Source organism: Bombus bifarius, unplaced genomic scaffold (assembly GCF_011952205.1).
Source record: "Bombus bifarius isolate JDL3187 unplaced genomic scaffold, Bbif_JDL3187 scf7180000007996, whole genome shotgun sequence".
In the NCBI taxonomy this organism is placed as follows: domain Eukaryota; kingdom Metazoa; phylum Arthropoda; class Insecta; order Hymenoptera; family Apidae; genus Bombus; species Bombus bifarius.
In genome coordinates, this window is record NW_022884376.1 from 1965999 (window position 1) to 1975563 (window position 9565).

Here is a 9565-nt window from a genome sequence, read left to right on the forward strand (position 1 = left end):
CTCGTAGAAACAGGTACAGGCGAAAATAAAACGTTCCGATTACGTTATTGCTCGTAATCCTTCTTCATCGTAATCTTCAAACGTTTGCAATCTTAAAATACTCTTTATAGCTTCCTATCTTCTAAACGATCGAGTCACTTACTACCCTTACTTTCCTTTTCGTTTCTTAACAAGCTCCGTCTTCGTTCTACGACACCTGACTCGCTATGTATCATCCCCATTCTTGATAATTCTCCGAGCTTTAAAATCCCTGACGTTCCACGACAAAAGGGTTCTTCCAGTTCTAAGCGTAAAAAGACGTTTACAAATTGTAAAACAGCGATCAAAGCACTGTGCGACCATGTTATTCGCAACAAACGCTGCTGAAATCAGTGTACTACGCGATTAGCGATATATTTCTTCCGGTGTTGTTGTATCCGGGTGTGTAGCGATTTCCCATCCTGGAAAACATTCTGTCGCACGGTATCGATCGTGTAACTGAATTAGAGGACGAGATAGCAGCTAGCAATACCGCTTTGGCAAAGGAATACCTTCATTTTCCCCTTTCGTGTTCCACCAGCATTTTGCCGAAGGCAATTTTCCAGTACATGACAATGGCAATCCGCGTTCGAAGATGACGATAAGAGTAATGGCGCGACGAGACTCCCTTCTTGCTGTCATTATCGTTGCTGCTTTATTATCGCGTCGCTGGGTAGTCCGCTCGTTATTGCCCGCCGTTAAACGAGAGCAAAGGACTATAACGAAGCGGCGGCTACGAGCGGAGCTGAACTCCGCTGCCGTGAATTAACGCGAGCATAAATTCCCATAGACACCTCCTTAATCGGCGTGTTCCTCTCCACACCTGCCCCCTTCCAGGGGAACACATTCACGTCGTGCCAGGTTATACATGCGCGCTCAAGGTACCATGAAGACGTTGCTGACAATACGGCTAATGTATGATACAGTAACTGATACAGTTATCTGTTCTTAATTGTCTACGGCGAACGAATGCATATGTCGCGGGTTATGGGAGATTTTATACGTCGATAACGCGAAACCAACCAGTACAGAGTTAGATCGCGTTGAAAGTTCATCGTTTGTCCGCTGGAGCAACGTTTAACGTACGGTTTCTCTTGCACGCGTTATCGCGAAGCCAGAGAAATTTGATCTTCAATTGGAATTTAAGATTCTCTTCGTCTCGCACGAATTAAAAAATGCAAAACCAATGGAAAGTTCGATGATAGGAATTCTGTCGTACGTGGTACAACGACGAAACGGTGTAAAGATACGCTCGAAATCGGGATCGTGGTTACGCTTTATGTCGTCAGGTTGTAATATCCTTCGTTCGCGATTCGTACGCAAATTATTACGTATCGAGGGACAATGGCGGTCTCCGCCTACATAGTCGATTGAATTTTCTGACTACAGGGAGTACGGAGCGAGAAATTAGCGTGGTCTTTGGTCGCAAGTTTAAGCGCGGAAACCCCGCGGGCACGCAGAAGTATTCGCCGTGATGGTGGTTGTAGATGGATTCGCGGCGAAGTCGGTGCGGAACGACGGCAATTAATAGCGGGTGCCTATAGGGTGCCTGCGGAAGTAAAAATAAAATGGCACGAAGCTCGCCCCTTTGGCGGCACTACGGCGGCGAGTCATTAAGAGGACGGGGGAGGGGAAAAAAGGAGGGGAAGGCATTGTATAATATCTCGTGCGTTACTGCGAAAGCGAAGCGGTGCATGTGCACGCGCACACGCATTCGCGGCTCTTCGAGCCTCGGCTTCTTTCTCGCTCCCATTTGGCGCGGTTGCAACGGCACGAGCCGAGTAATAAAGTTTCTAATTGCCCATGATCGCTCGCATTGCGTGTTTGTTTTTAATCGATGAACAACACCGGCGTGATTACGCGATTATTAGATTCAGGAATCGGAGCGGATCCGATAACTCGACTCGACTCGACCAACTTGCAAATTAAAATAAGCTCGACGAGAAAGCTCGTCCGGTGTTTCGTTCCGAAATTAATTTTTGCTTGGTGGCAGGAATGTTGATTTGACAGGCGATCCAAGACGAATCGTTCGAAAATGATCGAGGAACACGGCGCGGACGAAATCGGGGACTGATCAGCCGCGATCACGCAGGCAGCCTCGCTTAATGAAGGTAATTAAGTTTTTCTGCATCTAGAAGTCACCACCGCCGCGTGGTTGATGGATGCTTTGGCCGATCTACACGTAAGTGGTAGCATGCAAGGGAGTAGAGGAGCCAAATAGACCGAGAAGACGAATGAAAAATTAGCTCTTCGAGAGCGCGTTTTTGCCGCGACCCTTCGTCACTCCCGGCGATTTTATTCTCGCCTAAGGTGTATCGCGCATCGATGCACTCGTTGCTCCTTAGAAACGAAACGACCCCCGGTCTAATCCGATAAATTGCGCTTTACGTCCAGACTACGGATTTAAACACCACGCGATTCCAATTTTATACGAGCAGAAATTATGACGAATACCTTTTCCCATCCTGCGGCTCCCTCGGGATGGAAGAGTCGTTCTCTCGCCAACCAACCATGCCAATAATTCAAACCGTGCAACTTTTAAACCAATGGAACCCCGACGAATTATGCATTTTTCTATACCGTACGAAATTGAGAGCGCGAAATTAGAAAGACCGCGGCTGATTATACGCGCGTCGAGTTTCCTAGAGGGAAAAGGGTGAATCGATGAAATTCACCTCGGCGAGACTGGACGAACCGGCGCGGCGAGATCTCAATTTAGCCGCAGTTGCTTCCACTCCGAAAGATTAAAACGATTACCGAGATTGAGGAACGAGATGGTCCGAGATACGTTAACGGAGAGAGGAAACGATCGAGCACGAGAAGTAGGTAGCTGGAATTCTTGTTAGTCGATTACGTCATTAGCAGGAACCAACGATAACAAGAGTAACAAGAGATAAAGATGCTGCAGTCAGCAGCCAAGGGTTTACTTTCTGCGTTTGTTTGTATATTCCGCGAGGATTCTTTCACGGATTGAACCCAGCAACGCATAACTCTTGCATATAGGTATTTACGCAAGTGCGTGTCGGCATGCAGATCGTTGGTGTTTTATCAATCAGACGAAGTTGGACTTGCTACCTGCTGGAGCAGGTTATAGAAGAAGAGGTAGATATAGAAAACGCACATTCATCAAAACAGCGACGTTAAATCGTGTGTTCGAAAGCGACGGGGGTCGCAGACTGTTGCAAGTCGAAAGAAGATGCGTAATTTCGAAGACACGCTGTAAATTTCAAATTACGTGGAATCTGCATGATAGATGCGGTGATTAGTAAATGCTACCGGTTGCGGAAGTTGTGGAACTTCCAAGTACGTGGTCTGCGTGCGTATCGTACGATGTTCCCGATCCGCGTTACATTCCTGTAGAAAGGAAGCGACGAAGCCTGATCCTGGTCGAAGGATCGTAAAAATCGTGGGTATTGCCGGATCGACGAATTCATCGATGAGATCGAGCCGACGAGTCGACGAAGGGACCGGTTAAAGACGGAATGCGGTCTTGCCACAAGAAAGACTTTGTAACTGATCGGTCAATCGGTTCTCTCACAAGCTTGCGCAATGCACCGAAGAATGATACACAATATATATCGATACACTACCCCTTTCGGCGCTCTCTTTCCAGGGGACCACCGTGACCACACACCGTGATTTTTTCAGCCGTAATAACCTAGTAACGTTGAAGATCTGATTGATGTCTCTCTTTCGATCGTAAGATCGCTTTCGTCGAACGTCAGATGCAGACGTGAAATGGAGCTAGAGTAAAGCAACCTTCGAGACGAAAGATTTCTGTTAATCGAATGGAATGGAATTTGAGAAGAATCTCGGTATCGTACTAGGCTTCGATAACGATTCCTGTCATCGGAGACACTGCGATCGATCGGAAATCAAGCCTGCCGGTCGTTTGCGCAATCCACGAAGGCTAAATGCACGTGTAATACGTGGCAAGACGCAGAAGCACGGCGATCGTTCGAGTATTCGCTTCTTTCTTTATTTCTCCTTGCCGATCGCGGCCCCCTTTTCTCGTTCAAGCGCCTCGCAGCTTCTGCGGCCCTGGCCACACGTTACGGGCTTCAAACCACAGAGCCTAACGTTCCCATATGTATCATATGTTCTGTCCTACCGTACACCGTCACGCGCACGCACACGCACGCACGCATGTCAATTCTCACGCACTCGTGCACGCACATCGGCCACTTAAGTCTTTTATGGAAAAAACACCGGAATTTCTGCTGGAACAATTAGATCGTGTCCCGAGATTCCAAAGGTTGGAGAAATCAAATTGTCCCCCAGGTAATCAGACATCTAAGTAAGATCTAGTTGAAGGATCGTGCGAAGTTCTAACTTGGCGTTGATTATAATTTCATTTTGCCAGATATGTTTCTCATTATAGATCCGTATCGTAACTCTCAACTAACAATTAAATTCGAATTTACCTAAATATAATAGAATTATAATTTCGTGGAGAATTGTGTGACGAACGCGCGAAAGAAATAAGATGGCAGAGAGATACGGGAAACCATGTAGGGCACATACTTTAACTGCTACAGAACAGGCTGCGGTCATTGCGGCATTATATTCGTTTACTTTACGTTAATCATGGCGTTTTATGGTAATTCAATAGCGTCTTTCCCGTGCGTCTGTCCTCCCTTGTGTCTCCCGGATTAGTTCACAGTCTTTCGTCCCGCAATCGATCCTACATCGTCGATACGATTGCCGGTGCAACGAGGATCATGCACGTCGGTAATCCGATCGATCGATCGACGGATCGATTGGTCGTCGTAGTTGCCTCCGGCTAAACTCCATGGCTCGTCGATCAAACCTTGTCCTCTCGTAAGGAGAACCGATTTGTTCGTTAATAATCCTCCGTCGTTAGTGGTTAATTAATGCCTCTCGTAATTAGCCTCTCTAGGAGAAGATAATCTGTCGTTCTTCTTTTTATTTAATAATCGCTCCTCTACAACGATTAACCGGTTCTCGCTCTTTCTCTTCCTCCGCGCCAAGTTTAATGTCTCTTTGATCTCGGCTTATTGGCTGTTTACGATACCAATGATTTACGGCCGTTAGAAACGTCATAAATCTTTCCTTTCTCTCGACGCAGAATCGAGCGAATTTTTCCATCGAGGATCAAACGATTCGACTCGGTCGTATCCTACTTTTAATTGTACGTTGAAATCACGCGGCTCGTTACCGCCATCGGATGACCTCGTACGACGCCCTTTTAAACGCGCTAGCTGCTCCAACGCTAGTACGGATAATTCTCTAACCCACGAGGAGCATTAAGAGCGCGATCCATTACGAGTAATCGCTTCTGACAGTATCGTGGCGAACAAAAGTCATTGCTCCTCGAAGGACTGGCCCAAGAGGTTTTCTTGAATATTTTTCGACACATAATACTCTGAGCGGTTAGCTCGGTGCTCGCTCCATCAACTTCGATCAAAGCCTACGAGTCAGACGAAGAGAAAGAGAAGTCTCGAGGGGCTCGATAATAAGCTTAGACATCATCTCTTCGAGCCGAGAGGAAAGAGAAGTACGTGAGGGAAAAGAGAAGTTTTGCGGTTAACTCGCATTAAAATCTGTACGATATAATTTCCAACGACTATCCTTTACATCGGCTGTAAATCGTACAAGGAAAGAACGGTTTTATCAAAGTGCAACTATCTCGATAGTCTTTAAGAGAAATTTGAAACGGTATCTCGTAATGACGAACTTCTTCGAGCAGTGCGTTCGAAAGCGGATGACGTGTATCGAGCGTCGAATCTTTCGACGAAGAAAAATTTAAAGGATCGTTTGGTTTTTCACGGACGCGTAAAATGCAAAAGAAATCGATACCGAGAAGAAATATGAAGAAGGAGGAGAAGAAGGAGAGAAAGAAGTTGGCAGAGAAAAGGAGGAAGCCAATGATATTTTTGTGGTAGCGCAAAAGTTAAGGCCGTGGCCGCAGAGCAAACGTCGGTCGGCCGCAATCTTCGGTCAATTTCCGAGCAAGAGGCAAGCAATCTTACTGTGCAAACAAAAAGGTGGCCACTGTGGGGTTATCTTTCGAAAAAGAAACGAGATGAAGCGAGATGGAGAGAATCGCTGATCGACCCTTTGTCGGCCCTTCGTCCAGAGATGTTTCAGTGGCAATCGCATCGATAATTTCACTTCGTTTCTCGACTACCGCGCGCGCTCCTTGTAAATGCAATCCTAGTATCCCCGTAACCTTTTCCTCATCCGATTTTTTTTTTTTTTTTTTTTTTTTCAAAACTTCCCAACACGCTTCCAGTCTGCACGTCTGACTTCGTGGAATTTTCATTCGTTGCGATCACGTAAGATATCTAACGTGTTTTTGCCGTGAGAACATATAGATACGACGATTTCGTAGATGATCGGAAGAATTCGTCGTAGCTTCTGTCGTTTTGTTCTTCGAGCGAACAATTTCAAATCGTTTCGTCGATTAAAATTAACGACTATCCATCGAACTGATCGCCGGTATCGCAAGAAGCCTGTACAAGAAGATCAGGAAGAAATTGTTGAAGAAAATATAGTGGAAGACGCTTGACGTAAGTAAATTGCCGGAACTTCCACGCGGCAATCAGTTTTCCATCATGACTCTATTACCGGCCGATCTAATTAATGCCTCAGAATTTTTCTTATCGAAAGCAGATGATTCTGTGAGAGTCTAGGGTTAAGACATCGGCCGATCGATCTTTCCATACGCCGGTGAAAACAAATGAGCTTCGGACAGCCGAGGTTCGAAGCGGCCCTTTTGAGGCCCTTTGATGCCCGGCAGCTCTTGGGTCAGGCTACGCCATTCACGGTAGCCGTTCGGTCTCCTCTGACCTCGACACTTTTCTTATTTTTCTTTTACCCTTTTTTACTTCATCCCGCCGACCATCGCCTCATTCCCTACTGGAACACCGTAATGAACCTAGCGGAATGGACAATGGTCCTGCTACGTCCGAAGCCTGATGCCTCGCCACCAGAAGGGTTAATAACGATCCTCCGCGATCATTAGTAATTACCCTTTCCCGCTTCTACGCTAGAATCTCGCCGAATTTTCGTCCATTTCTCTTCTTCCTTTTTTCTCTCCTAGCAATTAATTTTCACCCTCGTTTAAGGCAAATTTTCCAAAAGAAAAAAAAAAGAAAAAAAAGAAAGAACGAGGGAATCGTTTAGTTAACTAATTGTATTGTTACGTAGGACTTTTGTCGTTCACATAGGCACGCGTGTGAAATCGACGAAGCTATTTAACGAAGGCGATGCAATCAGTATCGCAAGGACTCATTAAGCAGGATCTCGTTTGAGCGATTTTTCGAAAGTTGCACAGCTCTGTATCCCGCTAAAGCGGTGCAATTAAAATCGCAGCTGTAGCCGATTGCGGCGTAAACAAAAGGGAGAAGAACAGCAAATTACAACAATAGCCCTTGCCTCGAACTCCATTGTCGATGTAATATTGATTAATTACAATGTAGAGTGTCGGCTTGTCAGACAGGCAGACACCTTCGGCGATCGTCCGCAATCATCAAGGCCTCCATTAACAACAAAGGGCCGTACCATATGTGTACGCGGTGGTCCTTACCTCAAACTTTATGACTTCAAGAACGAAATCGTGCCCCTGCGCTTTTACAGATGTAAAAATCGTGCGAGTGAAACATCTGTGAGCGTATCGTACAACCTAACAGCTGAACATCGTCTTTCCCGGATAACGAGATTTCGAATTTTTATTCGTCTCGGAGCAGATGTAAAAGTCATGTTAAAAAAAGGAAATATGGATAATGATAGTAAGGATTATACGCCCCACAAGCGTACCGTTGTTAAGACTACACGGCCTTAAATCCCCTTTAACAGGATAATAGAAAAGTTATCGGCGACGTTACAATAGCGGAGGGTGTTTGTAATTAATAGCCTTCCCACACACTGACGTTTCAACCTATTTTAGCGATGTCGGATATGGAGGGGAGGGTGAAGTGGCTACATTCATTGATATTATTACACGGCGCTTAGTTTTAATTCTACTACTTATTTTAAAAATACTTCTTACCAAGTATTCGAAATACGAATAATGTTTCTATCTTCGTTAGCGACTCGCTCTTTGATTAAATATCAGTGTAAGAAACCGATCGTTAATGTACATTTTTATAGAAAGTAAAATAGTTTATAGGCAAAAGCATTACAAATAGCCTTTAGAATCGGAAGGTGAAAAGTTCTTCCTGACCCAACCTTTTCCTTTCTGATCCTAAAGGATAATTAATTAAGTTTGACTCACCGCATGAATTACAGGGACTCGAAGTCAATTAATTAATCGTAACTTAGTCCACCCTTGCGAAGCGTGCTCTAAGGGGATTTTGTCACCTTTTAAAAGCAGTTACGAAGACTCCGGACTTTCAGAGGCATAATGAATATCCTTTCAAAGCAACCGTCCTTCAAGCTTGCATATCGATTTATAAGCTGTCAGAAGAAAATCTACTGTTAATAAATAGTTCTAAGCGTAAATGTATATTTCGATATTTAGAATGGCGTTACGTAAAATGTATCAGTGTGCAGATTTCTTAACAATGCCTTATATCGCGGATAAAGGTTAAGCCGAAAGATCTTCGCTCGTGCAAACAGTAAACCATGTGAGAAGGATACGAAGACCGATAGGAGAGGGTAGTTAGAGAATAGGCGGGAATAAAAGAAACCCAGCAAGAGTAATGCCTGGGGAAGCAGTTAAATTCGTTGCATGTGTGCCCCCAAGAGATTTCTACTCGCCCCTACACCCTTTGTTTCTGCGTTAGGTAAGCTTTTGTTTCGGTTATACGACCGAGGATACCGCAGGCCCCAGTCCAATAAAACGAAAAACAGATCCCCTTTACAATGCCGCGCATTTGCATAATTTCGCGTAATCTCCGCCATTTTCGCTCTTCGCGAATCTCTTCGCCCTTTTACTACGAAGAAGAGGGAAAAATTAATTTACGAGCACTCGCTTGTCTCGAGCACGTATTTAAATCCACGGGTTTTCGCGTCAATTACCGTTACCTCCTTATATATACACCTGCTATCGTACGATGTATGAGCATACAAAATCGAATGTTTAACATTGGACGAATAACAGCAAACATCTTAAACTCACCTACCGTGTCGAATTATATTTTTACTCGAACTGGGACGGTAACTGCCCAAACGTCATTCGTCCGTACTTGTTATTGGCAGTAACGGAGCGCAGAGGTTCGTATAACTTTCGCGACTTGGCAAGGCAACGAGCAATAATGGAGAACGGAACTCGCAGGCGAGATGAATTCGAATGATTAAGAACGATTGGATTGTAGGTGCTCGCTTCAATTATGAGCAAGACACGCCATTCCCTCGTTATATCGCACTACTCTCGACCACAACGACCGAAGACGACGAGCATACCGGCGTGGACGCAGAGGCGCGAACTTTTAATACGTGTGAACGCTCCTTTATTAGTAGCGTGACCAATGAGCGCTGACGCTATTAATCAAACGTCTAACATCAGCCTGTGTGCGCTGTACACACACCCTACCGACTAGAGCGCGAACCGTTCTTCTTCCAATTATTATCGAACAGCGCA